The 20,973-nt window shown below is 50.4% G+C and overlaps 1 long non-coding RNA gene across 1 annotated transcript; it reads right to left on the bottom strand.

Annotated features, from left to right (window-relative positions):
- Positions 1–697: 697 nt before the first annotated feature.
- LOC133541367 (uncharacterized) lies at positions 698–19,366 on the bottom strand. Its single transcript, XR_009803849.1, has 11 exons — positions 19,006–19,366; positions 18,222–18,467; positions 17,438–17,683; positions 16,654–16,899; positions 15,871–16,116; positions 15,087–15,332; positions 14,303–14,548; positions 13,519–13,764; positions 12,735–12,980; positions 1,391–3,034; positions 698–1,303 (listed from the first exon to the last, which is right to left on the bottom strand). It is a non-coding gene; the product is annotated as an uncharacterized LOC133541367 (long non-coding RNA).
- Between the last annotated feature and the right edge of the window lie 1,607 nt (positions 19,367–20,973).

Here is a 20,973-nt window from a genome sequence, read left to right as displayed (position 1 = left end):
GGTCGGGACTACCCCACACGCGACGCACGTCGCCGGGACTACCCTACACGCGACGCACGTCGCCGCGAGTACCCCACACGCAACACACGCCGCCATGTTTACTCCACAAACAACACACGTCGCCAGGGCAACGCCTCTCGCGACAGGAGTAACAGCGGCCGGCGTGGCAAGCGTTATGGTGCCCCACGGTGGGAAAATCAACACAACACATTCCAAAAAAATAAAAACAATTTTGTCAGAGGATACAAACCTCAATATTTCCAACATCCTGCACATAATAGACCCCAAAAAAACAGGGTTAATTTCCGACCTGCACACTATGAGCCTCCCAATCCCAGGAGGACTTTTAGAGCAGACAAACCTGGATTTGGACGGGGTCAACGCCCGAATATAAACAGGAATGTAAACACAACACGTCCCACCAGGGAAATTCATCCTGACAATCAGGATAGTGATTTTAGCATCAAAGCTAAAATCATCTATAACATCATTAAAATAATACACCACCAAAATAATGTGGATAGAGATATCCAACCAAAAACTATTACTAATATGGAACTCACCTTGACGACCGGAATCAGGCCAGCGGTCACCAACCCTGATACAGAAGCCCTAATAAAAGACAATGCACACAATTGGGCACAAAAAACTGTACAAATACTAAGAGAACATTATAAAAAAGCGCTGCAGACGGAAATCAACAAATTGAGTGCTTTTATTGGGCAAAATTGGAAGGAACCATTCCAGGTGGCCTCAGCTTGGACCAGGACACACCTGGGACGCAGGTTGACCACCGAGACACTGCGGCTGGCTGAGGGTCTGGTGATCTCCATCTGTGTGGACGTTCGTGGCGTGGACGAGGGGGGTAGTCCGTCACGATCCCAGCAGACGGGGTCACCAGTCCGCTTGGATCCTTCCAGCACCCGAGTGGTGATGGAGGTAGTGCAGCCGCCGCTGCCGCTGCCGCTGCCGCTGCCCCTGCCGGTTCCAACCCTGCACGCTCCTGTGCGAGCCACGGCGTCCACCATGACCGACCCTGTGGTCGGGGACTGGTCCCCTGTGGTGGAGCCGGTTCCGGGGCCTAGGGGACCGGTCACCCCGGTCCCCTTCCCGGTTTTGTCGCCTTCTTCTCTGGCTGCGGCACCATCCAGGCCCCAGAGAATGACACGACCCCAGGAGCCATGCAGCAGTCCTCCCGACAACTCTATTGTCGAGGCTCCCCTGGTCCCGCCACCCAGGCCGCATCCGCAGGTCGAGACCGAAGTCAGGGTCCCTCCTGCGGTCTCGGACGCGCCACCGCCACCTGGGGAACAAAATACATCAGTTGTAGTCCATGTGGCGGACAATGCACAGGTGACGTCTGGCCAACCAGACACTTCCAACTACTTACCTGAGCAGCCGGCGTCATCCCCTGAGGGGCCTCCAGGGTGGTCCCAGCTGCCCCCTGACACGCCCCCCAGTTGGTCTCAACTAGGTTCTGGCCTACCGGGACCATCCTCGCCGACTTCCTCCCTCCTGGACGCGCCCCTCCCGGACGCGCCTCTTCCGGACGTGCCCCTTGTGGACACTCCTCCTCCACGCACGCCGGTTCCCGAAGCGGGTCCAAGCTGGTCCCAATTTTTTTCGGGAATCCGGAAGGGGCCTAGAGCGGTCGCTTCGGCCTCTCAGCCGACAGAGGATACAGACACGACACAATTAGCCACACCTATCAGTCCGCGCAGGGGCCCCACTAGACACATCAGTACAACGCGCAAGTTGGTTGATTGGCACCTGTCTGTGGATAAGAAGGTCCTGGTGATTGGGGACTCCAATATTAGTCGTCTTCCACCTGTCCGTCTCCAGGACCTTCAGATGGACAGCTATCCAGGTGCCAACTTCCGCCACGCAGAGGCCATCCTAGAAAAAACAAAGATTAGTGTCGAAGTGGAAATGGTGGTGTTATCGTTCGGCCTCAATAACAAGGAACAAAACCCGAAGGCCACCACCTTTAAACAAATCCAAAGGGCCCTAAAGGTGGCCAAAACGGTGTTCCCGAACGCCGACATTTCCATCCCCATCATTAACTTCTCAGAAGCCCTGCCCCAGGAACATAAAGATAACCTCCACAAAATTAATACTTATATTCAAAAAAACTATAATTTCATTCCGGCACTCACCAGTGAGAAGTTTGCTACGGGGAGGGACAACCTTCACTGGACCGAGGAAACGGCCAAAAACATGCTGAAGCACTGGCTTCACCATTTAAACATGGCATCCCCAAAAACCCGACCTGTCGGGGGGGTGACACAAGCACAAACAACACCACCACAAACACAAACAAAAACATTGTAAATTTGGCAAAACATTTCACACTTACCTCCTCACAGCGCTCCCTCCTCAATAAAGGCCTCACGTTCGTCCCATCCACCCACCTTAGTCCTGAGTGGCACCACCAAATGAAGTTTGACTTACAAGAATACCACAGGGGTGTCAAACTCGCGGTGTTCTATGAAAAGCAAGGGTCCCTCGGTCCGCGACCTTTCACCGCCCGGTCCGAGTGGGAGCCCTCACCCGGTCTGCTACCTCCAGAGGTCCACACACTGGTCCTAGCGGACGAGCATCCATCGCTCCTATCGGGTTGCGCCCTCGCCATTACGCCCAACCTCACGCGTGACGAAACTGAGGCCCTTCAGAGTCTGAAAAATAACAATAACATTGTTATCAAACCGGCAGACAAAGGAAGCGCTGTGGTCATCTTTGACAGGTCTCAGTATGTCTGGGAGGGCACCAGACAACTGAACGACACCACCTACTACTCCCCGTTGGCCGCACCCATTTATCTTGACACAATCCCTATGGTGGAAAAAATCATTAAAAATTTATTAAATAAAAGATTCATCAATCATAAACAGTTTACTTACCTCCTGGGCGAATCGGATCCCCGTCCTCGTAGGTTTTATTTACTCCCCAAAATCCACAAGGAACCCCACAAATGGAGCCAGCCCCATGACATACCCCCGGGCAGGCCCATAGTTTCCGACTGTGGGAGCGAAACCTACAGGACGGCAGAATTTATTGATTTTTATTTAACGCCACTTTCCATCAAACACAATAGTTATTTGAAAGACACATATGATTTTATAGAAAAAATTAAAAATCTGACCATTCCCCAAGAGGCCATTCTGTTCACAATTGATATAGACAGTTTATACACAAACATAGACATTGAACAGGGCATCCAAGCCGTAAAAAATATATTTGGCAAATATCGAGACATTAGCAGGCCGGACAAAGAACTCCTGCAGCTGCTCGACATAAATTTAAGGAGGAACGACTTCGAATTTAATGGGAAGTTCTTCCTCCAGATTAAAGGGACAGCCATGGGGAAGAAATTTGCCCCGGCATACGCCAATATTTTTATGGCGGAATGGGAGACCTCCGCCCTCGCAGCGTGCCCGATCAAGCCCCTGCATTACTTACGGTACCTCGATGATATCTGGGGGGTATGGGCCCACTCCGTAGAGGAGTTTGAGGTGTTCCGCCACACCCTCAATACTCACAACCCCAGTATCACTATCAAGTCCACCACCAGCCCCATGTCGGTGGATTTCTTGGACACCACCACATACAAAGGTCCAGACTTCCCCTCCACTCACAATCTGGACATAAAGGTTTATTTCAAACAGACTGACACCCACGCCCTCCTCCACAAGACCAGTTTCCACCCCCGACATACCTACGCGGGACTGGTCAAGTCCCAGCTGCTAAGATTCCACCGGATCTGCACCAGGCGGGAGGACTTCGTCACGGCCACGGGAGCCCTGTTCACGGCCCTGAGGAAGAGGGGATATTCGAGATCCTTCCTCAGGAGACAGTTCAGGTGCTTCTTGGACCCCAAGAAGCCTCCCCCTGGTGAGTCCATGATCCCCCTGATCACGACCTTCTCACCTGCGGCGGTACAGGTAGCTAGAAGAGTCAAACAAAACTTTAAAGACTTTGTGGATAATAGTGGCAGGCTCCAAAAACATTATTTGGTGTCAGCATACCGTAAGAATCCCAACCTGTGCGATCTGCTGGTCAGGGCTCGGGTCCCCTCCACGAGAGATCCTCCCCCGACTCGGAGCAGCGTCCCCTTCAGACACATCCCGTGGCTACTTAACCGCCACAACGGGAGGGTCTTCCGGCCCCTATGCAGGGGGGACGCACGCACAAAAAACTGCGTTTACGTCATCCGATGCCAGCGTTGCCACGCCCTGTATGTTGGGGAGACGGGAAACACCATCGCCACCCGTTTCCACCAACATAGACACAACATTACTCGACAGAAGAACACCACCACCCACCTGGTGCAACACTTCCTCCGGCACGGGTGGGCTTCTGTCCGGGTTTGTGTCATCCAGCACGACTCCAAATGGAGTGCAGGCCAACGGCGACACGCCGAACGCCTGTGGATGACCAAATTGGGCACTAGACATCCGGGGGGCCTCAATGAGGCGTGAGTGCGAGCCCGCTGGGCCATAGACGGACCGTGCACACCCCTCTTATATTCTTTTTTACACTCTTTTATCGCCCTTCCCCCACCCCTTACCCTAACCCTAACCACTCTCCTTTTTCACTCCTAAAACCTACCCATCTCTCTTTTCTTTACACCTAACACCTACCCATCTCTCCTTCTCTTTATACCTAACCCTAACTCCTAACTCTAACCCTAACCCCAACCCCAACCCCAACCCTAACCCTAACCCTAACCCCAGAGTCCTCGGGATGTCCTGCGTTTGGCGGGGGCGTGGCCTAGGCAGACTGTCGAAGGACTGTGCACACTCCTCCCCGCCCACTACCCTTCCCCCGACCCTACCACTAAACCTAACCAGCCCGCGCCTCCAGTCTGCCGTCAATAGGTGGCGCTCTGCCAGTGCGGATCCTCTGGGGGCCTTGTCGGTGAGTACTCTGTTTCATTTGTGCGAGTGTAGTGACGGGGCAACAAGTCATGCCATTGCTTAGACTTGTTTTGACACATTGTTCAACAGGAGGCTAGGTACTTCAAAGCAAACATTTTATTGCTTTGTGCAAACATCCCAATATTCAAGTGGATGTTAGACTACTATGTGATGCATGTAATATGTCGAAATGACACGTCACATATGTAAGAATTCTTATTTTGGAATTCTTTTGGAAGTCTTCTGACTCCACTGCAGCGTGAGCAACAGCCCCGCCCCCTGCAGCACACTATTTAAAGCCACCTCCTGTTTGAAGGCTCATTCCCTCTCCAGCAGTCGATCAGAACACATCCTGCTCACGGAGGACACACAGGGAGAGTCGGCATTTGGCACAGGGATTTCAAGGAAGCATCCCACCCACTGGTGGAACCAGGTGAGTCCCAGTGGGCGTGGCCCAGCCAGCCTGACGAGGCCTGAAAGGCCGAAACGCGCGTCGCTGGATGTTTGTCCGCATGTGTCGTCATTGCATTTAACGCCTGTCTCGGATTGCTTGCTTTTCAGGGTCCTTTCAGGGGGTCTCGCTGTGGCGCAGGCGTTCCCGATTCGGATTGCTTAATTGCAGAGTCCTCGGGATGTCCTGCGTTTGGCGGGGGCGTGGCCTAGGCAGACTGTCGAAGGACTGTGCACACTCCTCCCCGCCCACTACCCTTCCCCCGACCCTACCACTAAACCTAACCAGCCCGCGCCTCCAGTCTGCCGTCAATAGGTGGCGCTCTGCCAGTGCGGATCCTCTGGGGGCCTTGTCGGTGAGTACTCTGTTTCATTTGTGCGAGTGTAGTGACGGGGCAACAAGTCATGCCATTGCTTAGACTTGTTTTGACACATTGTTCAACAGGAGGCTAGGTACTTCAAAGCAAACATTTTATTGCTTTGTGCAAACATCCCAATATTCAAGTGGATGTTAGACTACTATGTGATGCATGTAATATGTCGAAATGACACGTCACATATGTAAGAATTCTTATTTTGGAATTCTTTTGGAAGTCTTCTGACTCCACTGCAGCGTGAGCAACAGCCCCGCCCCCTGCAGCACACTATTTAAAGCCACCTCCTGTTTGAAGGCTCATTCCCTCTCCAGCAGTCGATCAGAACACATCCTGCTCACGGAGGACACACAGGGAGAGTCGGCATTTGGCATAGGGATTTCAAGGAAGCATCCCACCCACTGGTGGAACCAGGTGAGTCCCAGTGGGCGTGGCCCAGCCAGCCTGACGAGGCCTGAAAGGCCGAAACGCGCGTCGCTGGATGTTTGTCCGCATGTGTCGTCATTGCATTTAACGCCTGTCTCGGATTGCTTGCTTTTCAGGGTCCTTTCAGGGGGTCTCGCTGTGGCGCAGGCGTTCCCGATTCGGATTGCTTAATTGCAGAGTCCTCGGGATGTCCTGCGTTTGGCGGGGGCGTGGCCTAGGCAGACTGTCGAAGGACTGTGCACACTCCTCCCCGCCCACTACCCTTCCCCCGACCCTACCACTAAACCTAACCCTAACCCTAACCCTAACCCTAACCCTAACCCTAACCCTAACCCTAACCCTAACCCTAACCCATTTTAATGCTTTCAAAACACACCATAATACTTACCTGTGTAGTTGTCCACGTTGTGATGAACGTCGAGTAGACCCATCACAACTGTAGGATTCATTTGGAGAAGTCAAACAACGACGCTGCAGTGTTGAGCTAGAGCCCCGCCCACTGCAGACCTCCCTATATATTCTCCTCCGGCTCAAAACGGCACAGAACTCTCCAGCAGTCGAAGGGAACACATCCTGCTGTAGAGAAAAATAGAGTAGCCGTAAGTCTAGGGGATTAGAAGTGCCCCACCTACTAGGGAATTAGAAGTGTCCCAGTAGGCACAGACTCGCAGTTAAAAAGATGTTTACATCCTGCAATCACTGCAAAGCCAGCCTGAAGAGGTCAAGAGACCGAAACGCGTCGCTGGATGGCAGGGCCAGTCATGCCCGTCACTAATTTGGCTGTATGTGTCTGACGCAGCATGCGCATCTTTCAGGGTCTTCGGGGGGTTCCGGGGTTGGTGTGGGCGTCGCCCGGGCGGGCTGCAGACGGACTGTGCATTCCCCTTCCCCCAATCCTAACCCTAACCATAATCCTAACCAAGCCTGTGCCTCCAGTCCGTCTGGGTGGCGTCCCATCATTCGTGGGCCTTCTGGGGACTTTGTTGTGGTGTGTGTGTTGTTGGGGGGCCACAAGTTTAACACACAAACTTGTTGTAGACACAACAATAAACAGGAGTCGGAGAAACATCAAAGCAAACATTTTAATGCTTTCATAACACACCATAATACTTACCTGTCTGGTTGTCCACGTTGTGATGAACATTGTACGTCGAGTAGACCCATCACAACTGTAGGATTCATTTGGCTGTTTGGTTGTCCACGTTGTGATGAACATTGTACGTCGAGTAGACCCATCACAACTGTAGGATTCATTTGGAGAAGCCAAACATCTTTCATAACACACCATAATACTTACCTGTGTAGTGGTCCACGTTGTGATGAACGTCGAGTAGACCCATCACAACTGTAGGATTCATTTGGAGAAGTCAAACAACGACGCTGCAGTGTTGAGCTAGAGCCCCGCCCACTGCAGACCTCCCTATATATTCTCCTCCGGCTCAAAACGGCACAGAACTCTCCAGCAGTCGAAGGGAACACATCCTGCTGTAGAGAAAAATAGAGTAGCCGTAAGTCTAGGGGATTAGAAGTGCCCCACCTACTAGGGAATTAGAAGTGTCCCAGTAGGCACAGACTCGCAGTTAAAAAGATGTTTACATCCTGCAATCACTGCAAAGCCAGCCTGAAGAGGTCAAGAGACCGAAACGCGTCGCTGGATGGCAGGGCCAGTCATGCCCGTCACTAATTTGGCTGTATGTGTCTGACGCAGCATGCGCATCTTTCAGGGTCTTCGGGGGGTTCCGGGGTTGGTGTGGGCGTCGCCCGGGCGGGCTGCAGACGGACTGTGCATTCCCCTTCCCCCAATCCTAACCCTAACCATAATCCTAACCAAGCCTGTGCCTCCAGTCCGTCTGGGTGGCGTCCCATCATTCGTGGGCCTTCTGGGGACTTTGTTGTGGTGTGTGTGTTGTTGGGGGGCCACAAGTTTAACACACAAACTTGTTGTAGACACAACAATAAACAGGAGTCGGAGAAACATCAAAGCAAACATTTTAATGCTTTCATAACACACCAAAATACTTACCTGTCTGGTTGTCCACGTTGTGATGAACATTGTACGTCGAGTAGACCCATCACAACTGTAGGATTCATTTGGCTGTTTGGTTGTCCACGTTGTGATGAACATTGTACGTCGAGTAGACCCATCACAACTGTAGGATTCATTTGGAGAAGCCAAACATCTTTCATAACACACCATAATACTTACCTGTGTAGTTGTCCACGTTGTGATGAACGTCGAGTAGACCCATCACAACTGTAGGATTCATTTGGAGAAGTCAAACAACGACGCTGCAGTGTTGAGCTAGAGCCCCGCCCACTGCAGACCTCCCTATATATTCTCCTCCGGCTCAAAACGGCACAGAACTCTCCAGCAGTCGAAGGGAACACATCCTGCTGTAGAGAAAAATAGAGTAGCCGTAAGTCTAGGGGATTAGAAGTGCCCCACCTACTAGGGAATTAGAAGTGTCCCAGTAGGCACAGACTCGCAGTTAAAAAGATGTTTACATCCTGCAATCACTGCAAAGCCAGCCTGAAGAGGTCAAGAGACCGAAACGCGTCGCTGGATGGCAGGGCCAGTCATGCCCGTCACTAATTTGGCTGTATGTGTCTGACGCAGCATGCGCATCTTTCAGGGTCTTCGGGGGGTTCCGGGGTTGGTGTGGGCGTCGCCCGGGCGGGCTGCAGACGGACTGTGCATTCCCCTTCCCCCAATCCTAACCCTAACCATAATCCTAACCAAGCCTGTGCCTCCAGTCCGTCTGGGTGGCGTCCCATCATTCGTGGGCCTTCTGGGGACTTTGTTGTGGTGTGTGTGTTGTTGGGGGGCCACAAGTTTAACACACAAACTTGTTGTAGACACAACAATAAACAGGAGTCGGAGAAACATCAAAGCAAACATTTTAATGCTTTCATAACACACCATAATACTTACCTGTCTGGTTGTCCACGTTGTGATGAACATTGTACGTCGAGTAGACCCATCACAACTGTAGGATTCATTTGGCTGTTTGGTTGTCCACGTTGTGATGAACATTGTACGTCGAGTAGACCCATCACAACTGTAGGATTCATTTGGAGAAGCCAAACATCTTTCATAACACACCATAATACTTACCTGTGTAGTTGTCCACGTTGTGATGAACGTCGAGTAGACCCATCACAACTGTAGGATTCATTTGGAGAAGTCAAACAACGACGCTGCAGTGTTGAGCTAGAGCCCCGCCCACTGCAGACCTCCCTATATATTCTCCTCCGGCTCAAAACGGCACAGAACTCTCCAGCAGTCGAAGGGAACACATCCTGCTGTAGAGAAAAATAGAGTAGCCGTAAGTCTAGGGGATTAGAAGTGCCCCACCTACTAGGGAATTAGAAGTGTCCCAGTAGGCACAGACTCGCAGTTAAAAAGATGTTTACATCCTGCAATCACTGCAAAGCCAGCCTGAAGAGGTCAAGAGACCGAAACGCGTCGCTGGATGGCAGGGCCAGTCATGCCCGTCACTAATTTGGCTGTATGTGTCTGACGCAGCATGCGCATCTTTCAGGGTCTTCGGGGGGTTCCGGGGTTGGTGTGGGCGTCGCCCGGGCGGGCTGCAGACGGACTGTGCATTCCCCTTCCCCCAATCCTAACCCTAACCATAATCCTAACCAAGCCTGTGCCTCCAGTCCGTCTGGGTGGCGTCCCATCATTCGTGGGCCTTCTGGGGACTTTGTTGTGGTGTGTGTGTTGTTGGGGGGCCACAAGTTTAACACACAAACTTGTTGTAGACACAACAATAAACAGGAGTCGGAGAAACATCAAAGCAAACATTTTAATGCTTTCATAACACACCATAATACTTACCTGTCTGGTTGTCCACGTTGTGATGAACATTGTACGTCGAGTAGACCCATCACAACTGTAGGATTCATTTGGCTGTTTGGTTGTCCACGTTGTGATGAACATTGTACGTCGAGTAGACCCATCACAACTGTAGGATTCATTTGGAGAAGCCAAACATCTTTCATAACACACCATAATACTTACCTGTGTAGTTGTCCACGTTGTGATGAACGTCGAGTAGACCCATCACAACTGTAGGATTCATTTGGAGAAGTCAAACAACGACGCTGCAGTGTTGAGCTAGAGCCCCGCCCACTGCAGACCTCCCTATATATTCTCCTCCGGCTCAAAACGGCACAGAACTCTCCAGCAGTCGAAGGGAACACATCCTGCTGTAGAGAAAAATAGAGTAGCCGTAAGTCTAGGGGATTAGAAGTGCCCCACCTACTAGGGAATTAGAAGTGTCCCAGTAGGCACAGACTCGCAGTTAAAAAGATGTTTACATCCTGCAATCACTGCAAAGCCAGCCTGAAGAGGTCAAGAGACCGAAACGCGTCGCTGGATGGCAGGGCCAGTCATGCCCGTCACTAATTTGGCTGTATGTGTCTGACGCAGCATGCGCATCTTTCAGGGTCTTCGGGGGGTTCCGGGGTTGGTGTGGGCGTCGCCCGGGCGGGCTGCAGACGGACTGTGCATTCCCCTTCCCCCAATCCTAACCCTAACCATAATCCTAACCAAGCCTGTGCCTCCAGTCCGTCTGGGTGGCGTCCCATCATTCGTGGGCCTTCTGGGGACTTTGTTGTGGTGTGTGTGTTGTTGGGGGGCCACAAGTTTAACACACAAACTTGTTGTAGACACAACAATAAACAGGAGTCGGAGAAACATCAAAGCAAACATTTTAATGCTTTCATAACACACCATAATACTTACCTGTCTGGTTGTCCACGTTGTGATGAACATTGTACGTCGAGTAGACCCATCACAACTGTAGGATTCATTTGGCTGTTTGGTTGTCCACGTTGTGATGAACATTGTACGTCGAGTAGACCCATCACAACTGTAGGATTCATTTGGAGAAGCCAAACATCTTTCATAACACACCATAATACTTACCTGTGTAGTTGTCCACGTTGTGATGAACGTCGAGTAGACCCATCACAACTGTAGGATTCATTTGGAGAAGTCAAACAACGACGCTGCAGTGTTGAGCTAGAGCCCCGCCCACTGCAGACCTCCCTATATATTCTCCTCCGGCTCAAAACGGCACAGAACTCTCCAGCAGTCGAAGGGAACACATCCTGCTGTAGAGAAAAATAGAGTAGCCGTAAGTCTAGGGGATTAGAAGTGCCCCACCTACTAGGGAATTAGAAGTGTCCCAGTAGGCACAGACTCGCAGTTAAAAAGATGTTTACATCCTGCAATCACTGCAAAGCCAGCCTGAAGAGGTCAAGAGACCGAAACGCGTCGCTGGATGGCAGGGCCAGTCATGCCCGTCACTAATTTGGCTGTATGTGTCTGACGCAGCATGCGCATCTTTCAGGGTCTTCGGGGGGTTCCGGGGTTGGTGTGGGCGTCGCCCGGGCGGGCTGCAGACGGACTGTGCATTCCCCTTCCCCCAATCCTAACCCTAACCATAATCCTAACCAAGCCTGTGCCTCCAGTCCGTCTGGGTGGCGTCCCATCATTCGTGGGCCTTCTGGGGACTTTGTTGTGGTGTGTGTGTTGTTGGGGGGCCACAAGTTTAACACACAAACTTGTTGTAGACACAACAATAAACAGGAGTCGGAGAAACATCAAAGCAAACATTTTAATGCTTTCATAACACACCATAATACTTACCTGTCTGGTTGTCCACGTTGTGATGAACATTGTACGTCGAGTAGACCCATCACAACTGTAGGATTCATTTGGCTGTTTGGTTGTCCACGTTGTGATGAACATTGTACGTCGAGTAGACCCAACACAACTGTAGGATTCATTTGGAGAAGCCAAACATCTTTCATAACACACCATAATACTTACCTGTGTAGTTGTCCACGTTGTGATGAACGTCGAGTAGACCCATCACAACTGTAGGATTCATTTGGAGAAGTCAAACAACGACGCTGCAGTGTTGAGCTAGAGCCCCGCCCACTGCAGACCTCCCTATATATTCTCCTCCGGCTCAAAACGGCACAGAACTCTCCAGCAGTCGAAGGGAACACATCCTGCTGTAGAGAAAAATAGAGTAGCCGTAAGTCTAGGGGATTAGAAGTGCCCCACCTACTAGGGAATTAGAAGTGTCCCAGTAGGCACAGACTCGCAGTTAAAAAGATGTTTACATCCTGCAATCACTGCAAAGCCAGCCTGAAGAGGTCAAGAGACCGAAACGCGTCGCTGGATGGCAGGGCCAGTCATGCCCGTCACTAATTTGGCTGTATGTGTCTGACGCAGCATGCGCATCTTTCAGGGTCTTCGGGGGGTTCCGGGGTTGGTGTGGGCGTCGCCCGGGCGGGCTGCAGACGGACTGTGCATTCCCCTTCCCCCAATCCTAACCCTAACCATAATCCTAACCAAGCCTGTGCCTCCAGTCCGTCTGGGTGGCGTCCCATCATTCGTGGGCCTTCTGGGGACTTTGTTGTGGTGTGTGTGTTGTTGGGGGGCCACAAGTTTAACACACAAACTTGTTTTGGACACAACAATAAACAGGAGTCGGAGAAACATCAAAGCAAACATTTTAATGCTTTCAAAACACACTACAATACTTACCTGTGTGGTTGTCCACGTTGTGATGAACGTCGAGTAGACCCATCACAATGTTAGGATCTAATTTGGCGAGTCCACGTTGTGATGAACGTCGAGTAGACCCATCACAATGTTAGGATCTTATTTGGAGAGTCAAACATCGACACTGCAGTGTTGAGCGTGAGCCCCGCCCACTGCAGACCTCCTATAAATTCTCCTCCTGCTCAAAACGGCTCAGTACTCTCCAGCAGGTGAATGGAGCACATCCTGCTGTAGAGAAAAATAGAGTTGCCGTTAGTCTAGGGGATTAGAAGTGCCCCACCTACTAGGGAATTAGAAGTGTCCCAGTAGGCACAGACTCGCAGTTAAAAAGATGTTTACATCCTGCAATCAGTGCAAAGCCAGCCTGAAGAGGTCAAGAGACCGAAACGCGTCGCTGGATGGCAGGACCAGTCATGTCCGCTACTAATTTGGCTGTTGGTGTCTGACGCAGCATGCGCACCTTTCAGGGTCTTCGGGGGGTTCCGGGGTTGGTGTGGGCGTCGCCCGGGCGGGCTGCAGACGGACTGTGCATTCCCCTTCCCCCAATCCTAACCCTAACCATAATCCTAACCAAGCCTGTGCCTCCAGTCCGTCTGGGTGGCGTCCCATCATTCGTGGGCCTTCTGGGGACTTTGTTGTGGTGTGTGTGTTGTTGGGGGGCCACAAGTTTAACACACAAACTTGTTTTGGACACAACAATAAACAGGAGTCGGAGAAACATCAAAGCAAACATTTTAATGCTTTCAAAACACACTACAATACTTACCTGTGTGGTTGTCCACGTTGTGATGAACGTCGAGTAGACCCATCACAATGTTAGGATCTAATTTGGCGAGTCCACGTTGTGATGAACGTCGAGTAGACCCATCACAATGTTAGGATCTTATTTGGAGAGTCAAACATCGACACTGCAGTGTTGAGCGTGAGCCCCGCCCACTGCAGACCTCCTATAAATTCTCCTCCTGCTCAAAACGGCTCAGTACTCTCCAGCAGGTGAATGGAGCACATCCTGCTGTAGAGAAAAATAGAGTTGCCGTTAGTCTAGGGGATTAGAAGTGCCCCACCTACTAGGGAATTAGAAGTGTCCCAGTAGGCACAGACTCGCAGTTAAAAAGATGTTTACATCCTGCAATCAGTGCAAAGCCAGCCTGAAGAGGTCAAGAGACCGAAACGCGTCGCTGGATGGCAGGACCAGTCATGTCCGCTACTAATTTGGCTGTTGGTGTCTGACGCAGCATGCGCACCTTTCAGGGTCTTCGGGGGGTTCCGGGGTTGGTGTGGGCGTCGCCCGGGCGGGCTGCAGACGGACTGTGCATTCCCCTTCCCCCAATCCTAACCCTAACCATAATCCTAACCAAGCCTGTGCCTCCAGTCCGTCTGGGTGGCGTCCCATCATTCGTGGGCCTTCTGGGGACTTTGTTGTGGTGTGTGTGTTGTTGGGGGGCCACAAGTTTAACACACAAACTTGTTTTGGACACAACAATAAACAGGAGTCGGAGAAACATCAAAGCAAACATTTTAATGCTTTCAAAACACACTACAATACTTACCTGTGTGGTTGTCCACGTTGTGATGAACGTCGAGTAGACCCATCACAATGTTAGGATCTAATTTGGCGAGTCCACGTTGTGATGAACGTCGAGTAGACCCATCACAATGTTAGGATCTTATTTGGAGAGTCAAACATCGACACTGCAGTGTTGAGCGTGAGCCCCGCCCACTGCAGACCTCCTATAAATTCTCCTCCTGCTCAAAACGGCTCAGTACTCTCCAGCAGGTGAATGGAGCACATCCTGCTGTAGAGAAAAATAGAGTTGCCGTTAGTCTAGGGGATTAGAAGTGCCCCACCTACTAGGGAATTAGAAGTGTCCCAGTAGGCACAGACTCGCAGTTAAAAAGATGTTTACATCCTGCAATCAGTGCAAAGCCAGCCTGAAGAGGTCAAGAGACCGAAACGCGTCGCTGGATGGCAGGACCAGTCATGTCCGCTACTAATTTGGCTGTTGGTGTCTGACGCAGCATGCGCACCTTTCAGGGTCTTCGGGGGGTTCCGGGGTTGGTGTGGGCGTCGCCCGGGCGGGCTGCAGACGGACTGTGCATTCCCCTTCCCCCAATCCTAACCCTAACCATAATCCTAACCAAGCCTGTGCCTCCAGTCCGTCTGGGTGGCGTCCCATCATTCGTGGGCCTTCTGGGGACTTTGTTGTGGTGTGTGTGTTGTTGGGGGGCCACAAGTTTAACACACAAACTTGTTTTGGACACAACAATAAACAGGAGTCGGAGAAACATCAAAGCAAACATTTTAATGCTTTCAAAACACACTACAATACTTACCTGTGTGGTTGTCCACGTTGTGATGAACGTCGAGTAGACCCATCACAATGTTAGGATCTAATTTGGCGAGTCCACGTTGTGATGAACGTCGAGTAGACCCATCACAATGTTAGGATCTTATTTGGAGAGTCAAACATCGACACTGCAGTGTTGAGCGTGAGCCCCGCCCACTGCAGACCTCCTATAAATTCTCCTCCTGCTCAAAACGGCTCAGTACTCTCCAGCAGGTGAATGGAGCACATCCTGCTGTAGAGAAAAATAGAGTTGCCGTTAGTCTAGGGGATTAGAAGTGCCCCACCTACTAGGGAATTAGAAGTGTCCCAGTAGGCACAGACTCGCAGTTAAAAAGATGTTTACATCCTGCAATCAGTGCAAAGCCAGCCTGAAGAGGTCAAGAGACCGAAACGCGTCGCTGGATGGCAGGACCAGTCATGTCCGCTACTAATTTGGCTGTTGGTGTCTGACGCAGCATGCGCACCTTTCAGGGTCTTCGGGGGGTTCCGGGGTTGGTGTGGGCGTCGCCCGGGCGGGCTGCAGACGGACTGTGCATTCCCCTTCCCCCAATCCTAACCCTAACCATAATCCTAACCAAGCCTGTGCCTCCAGTCCGTCTGGGTGGCGTCCCATCATTCGTGGGCCTTCTGGGGACTTTGTTGTGGTGTGTGTGTTGTTGGGGGGCCACAAGTTTAACACACAAACTTGTTTTGGACACAACAATAAACAGGAGTCGGAGAAACATCAAAGCAAACATTTTAATGCTTTCAAAACACACTACAATACTTACCTGTGTGGTTGTCCACGTTGTGATGAACGTCGAGTAGACCCATCACAATGTTAGGATCTAATTTGGCGAGTCCACGTTGTGATGAACGTCGAGTAGACCCATCACAATGTTAGGATCTTATTTGGAGAGTCAAACATCGACACTGCAGTGTTGAGCGTGAGCCCCGCCCACTGCAGACCTCCTATAAATTCTCCTCCTGCTCAAAACGGCTCAGTACTCTCCAGCAGGTGAATGGAGCACATCCTGCTGTAGAGAAAAATAGAGTTGCCGTTAGTCTAGGGGATTAGAAGTGCCCCACCTACTGGGAATTAGAAGTGTCCCAGTAGGCACAGACTCGCAGTTAAAAAGATGTTTACATCCTGCAATCAGTGCAAAGCCAGCCTGAAGAGGTCAAGAGACCGAAACGCGTCGCTGGATGGCAGGACCAGTCATGTCCGCTACTAATTTGGCTGTTGGTGTCTGACGCAGCATGCGCACCTTTCAGGGTCTTCGGGGGGTTCCGGGGTTGGTGTGGGCGTCGCCCGGGCGGGCTGCAGACGGACTGTGCATTCCCCTTCCCCCAATCCTAACCCTAACCATAATCCTAACCAAGCCTGTGCCTCCAGTCCGTCTGGGTGGCGTCCCATCATTCGTGGGCCTTCTGGGGACTTTGTTGTGGTGTGTGTGTTGTTGGGGGGCCACAAGTTTAACACACAAACTTGTTTTGGACACAACAATAAACAGGAGTCGGAGAAACATCAAAGCAAACATTTTAATGCTTTCAAAACACACTACAATACTTACCTGTGTGGTTGTCCACGTTGTGATGAACGTCGAGTAGACCCATCACAATGTTAGGATCTAATTTGGCGAGTCCACGTTGTGATGAACGTCGAGTAGACCCATCACAATGTTAGGATCTTATTTGGAGAGTCAAACATCGACACTGCAGTGTTGAGCGTGAGCCCCGCCCACTGCAGACCTCCTATAAATTCTCCTCCTGCTCAAAACGGCTCAGTACTCTCCAGCAGGTGAATGGAGCACATCCTGCTGTAGAGAAAAATAGAGTTGCCGTTAGTCTAGGGGATTAGAAGTGCCCCACCTACTAGGGAATTAGAAGTGTCCCAGTAGGCACAGACTCGCAGTTAAAAAGATGTTTACATCCTGCAATCAGTGCAAAGCCAGCCTGAAGAGGTCAAGAGACCGAAACGCGTCGCTGGATGGCAGGACCAGTCATGTCCGCTACTAATTTGGCTGTTGGTGTCTGACGCAGCATGCGCACCTTTCAGGGTCTTCGGGGGGTTCCGGGGTTGGTGTGGGCGTCGCCCGGGCGGGCTGCAGACGGACTGTGCATTCCCCTTCCCCCAATCCTAACCCTAACCATAATCCTAACCAAGCCTGTGCCTCCAGTCCGTCTGGGTGGCGTCCCATCATTCGTGGGCCTTCTGGGGACTTTGTTGTGGTGTGTGTGTTGTTGGGGGGCCACAAGTTTAACACACAAACTTGTTTTGGACACAACAATAAACAGGAGTCGGAGAAACATCAAAGCAAACATTTTAATGCTTTCAAAACACACTACAATACTTACCTGTGTGGTTGTCCACGTTGTGATGAACGTCGAGTAGACCCATCACAATGTTAGGATCTAATTTGGCGAGTCCACGTTGTGATGAACGTCGAGTAGACCCATCACAATGTTAGGATCTTATTTGGAGAGTCAAACATCGACACTGCAGTGTTGAGCGTGAGCCCCGCCCACTGCAGACCTCCTATAAATTCTCCTCCTGCTCAAAACGGCTCAGTACTCTCCAGCAGGTGAATGGAGCACATCCTGCTGTAGAGAAAAATAGAGTTGCCGTTAGTCTAGGGGATTAGAAGTGCCCCACCTACTAGGGAATTAGAAGTGTCCCAGTAGGCACAGACTCGCAGTTAAAAAGATGTTTACATCCTGCAATCAGTGCAAAGCCAGCCTGAAGAGGTCAAGAGACCGAAACGCGTCGCTGGATGGCAGGACCAGTCATGTCCGCTACTAATTTGGCTGTTGGTGTCTGACGCAGCATGCGCACCTTTCAGGGTCTTCGGGGGGTTCCGGGGTTGGTGTGGGCGTCGCCCGGGCGGGCTGCAGACGGACTGTGCATTCCCCTTCCCCCAATCCTAACCCTAACCATAATCCTAACCAAGCCTGTGCCTCCAGTCCGTCTGGGTGGCGTCCCATCATTCGTGGGCCTTCTGGGGACTTTGTTGTGGTGTGTGTGTTGTTGGGGGGCCACAAGTTTAACACACAAACTTGTTTTGGACACAACAATAAACAGGAGTCGGAGAAACATCAAAGCAAACATTTTAATGCTTTCAAAACACACTACAATACTTACCTGTGTGGTTGTCCACGTTGTGATGAACGTCGAGTAGACCCATCACAATGTTAGGATCTAATTTGGCGAGTCCACGTTGTGATGAACGTCGAGTAGACCCATCACAATGTTAGGATCTTATTTGGAGAGTCAAACATCGACACTGCAGTGTTGAGCGTGAGCCCCGCCCACTGCAGACCTCCTATAAATTCTCCTCCTGCTCAAAACGGCTCAGTACTCTCCAGCAGGTGAATGGAGCACATCCTGCTGTAGAGAAAAATAGAGTTGCCGTTAGTCTAGGGGATTAGAAGTGCCCCACCTACTAGGGAATTAGAAGTGTCCCAGTAGGCACAGACTCGCAGTTAAAAAGATGTTTACATCCTGCAATCAGTGCAAAGCCAGCCTGAAGAGGTCAAGAGACCGAAACGCGTCGCTGGATGGCAGGACCAGTCATGTCCGCTACTAATTTGGCTGTTGGTGTCTGACGCAGCATGCGCACCTTTCAGGGTCTTCGGGGGGTTCCGGGGTTGGTGTGGGCGTCGCCCGGGCGGGCTGCAGACGGACTGTGCATTCCCCTTCCCCCAATCCTAACCCTAACCATAATCCTAACCAAGCCTGTGCCTCCAGTCCGTCTGGGTGGCGTCCCATCATTCGTGGGCCTTCTGGGGACTTTGTTGTGGTGTGTGTGTTGTTGGGGGGCCACAAGTTTAACACACAAACTTGTTTTGGACACAACAATAAACAGGAGTCGGAGAAACATCAAAGCAAACATTTTAATGCTTTCAAAACACACTACAATACTTACCTGTGTGGTTGTCCACGTTGTGATGAACGTCGAGTAGACCCATCACAATGTTAGGATCTAATTTGGCGAGTCCACGTTGTGATGAACGTCGAGTAGACCCATCACAATGTTAGGATCTTATTTGGAGAGTCAAACATCGACACTGCAGTGTTGAGCGTGAGCCCCGCCCACTGCAGACCTCCTATAAATTCTCCTCCTGCTCAAAACGGCTCAGTACTCTCCAGCAGGTGAATGGAGCACATCCTGCTGTAGAGAAAAATAGAGTTGCCGTTAGTCTAGGGGATTAGAAGTGCCCCACCTACTAGGGAATTAGAAGTGTCCCAGTAGGCACAGACTCGCAGTTAAAAAGATGTTTACATCCTGCAATCAGTGCAAAGCCAGCCTGAAGAGGTCAAGAGACCGAAACGCGTCGCTGGATGGCAGGACCAGTCATGTCCGCTACTAATTTGGCTGTTGGTGTCTGACGCAGCATGCGCACCTTTCAGGGTCTTCGGGGGGTTCCGGGGTTGGTGTGGGCGTCGCCCGGGCGGGCTGCAGACGGACTGTGCATTCCCCTTCCCCCAATCCTAACCCTAACCATAATCCTAACCCTAACCCTAACCCTAACCCTAACCCTAAGTGTAAGTATTGATGTACTACAGTCCAAGGATAGAAACACTTATACAGTGCCCTCCAAAAGTATTGGAACAGTGAGGCCAGTTCCTTTATTTTTGTTGTAGACTGAAAACATTTGGGTTTGACATCAAAAGATGAATATAAGACAAGAGATCAACATTTTAGCTTTCATTTCCAAGTATTTACATCTGGATCTGATACACAACTTATAAGATAATATTATTTGTAATGGAACACAACACTTTTAGGTGAATAAAACTATTGGAACTGTTACGGCTACTCTGTCGTTCCAAAAAGTTTCGAAAAAACTAAAATAAAGATAGCCGAGTAGCCTTGAAGAGAAGGTTTAATACTCACTAAATTCCTTAAGCACTCGCGGAGATATTTCTAGATTCAAAATGTTGATTATTTATTTTCCCAAACAAAAAATATTCTTTGTGGTTGACTTTCTACATAACCAAAATAACTTATTTCGTGGTAAAAAAAACTATTTCACTCCTCACTCCATCATGACAGACAGACAAAGGGAGCGCCCAGCTCTCCTGTCTTCTTAATCATGGGAGGAGGAAGTGGATTAGGGTTGAATCAATCTTTTCGTTATGTGACTGTGTTTTGAATTGTGAGCAGTCAATCAGAGCATGTTTGCCATTAAAATACTACATAAAGGGATGATACCACTGGGTGTGGTTTGAGCAGGTTGCAGTGGAACAGAGTATTTTACAGCGCTTCCTGCTGACTCTGTATTCACAGCTACTGAAGTAGCAAAGCTGCTGTTTATGCCTCTGATTGGTTTTAGTCCACTTGTGCTTTTTGGAAGAGGCCTTTTTGTTATTTGGTCCTGAATGTCTCCAAACAATGGATCCAAAAGCATCTTGGCATGCATTTCTAGAAAATACACAAAATTGTTGAATCTGATTCTCCTGCCAGTCCTCTATTGTGTCTCATAAGCTGTGCTTTGCCACTTTTCTCTGAGTTTGTAGGGTAGTTTGGATGTAATCAGCCTTAGGTTTGATGGGATATCAAGTTCCTCCAAATGCTGTAAATCTTGCATTACATTACAGCATCCTCTCAAATACATTGCATATGCATGAAGCATTTTCCCATCCTCAGCTTTAATTGCTGTCCAATTCAAGGCTTTTTCCAAGTAACCTCCCGAAATGTTCATCTCATTTACAAAGTGTTCCTTTAAGAGGCGCCTTGCTTCATTATAGCCCCTACTGGCTTCCATGTGCAAACAGCTGTGAACCAAGTCTCTTGGCAAACCAGATGCAAACTGTTCAAAGTAGTCGAGTCGGTCTTGATGATTCTCAGTCTTGTCTTCAATCAAGTGTTCAAATGCATGGATAAAAGACT

This window comes from Nerophis ophidion, linkage group LG23 (assembly GCF_033978795.1).
Source record: "Nerophis ophidion isolate RoL-2023_Sa linkage group LG23, RoL_Noph_v1.0, whole genome shotgun sequence".
NCBI classification, from domain to species: Eukaryota; Metazoa; Chordata; class Actinopteri; order Syngnathiformes; family Syngnathidae; genus Nerophis; species Nerophis ophidion.
This window is presented reverse-complemented; position numbering and strand designations above follow the sequence as displayed.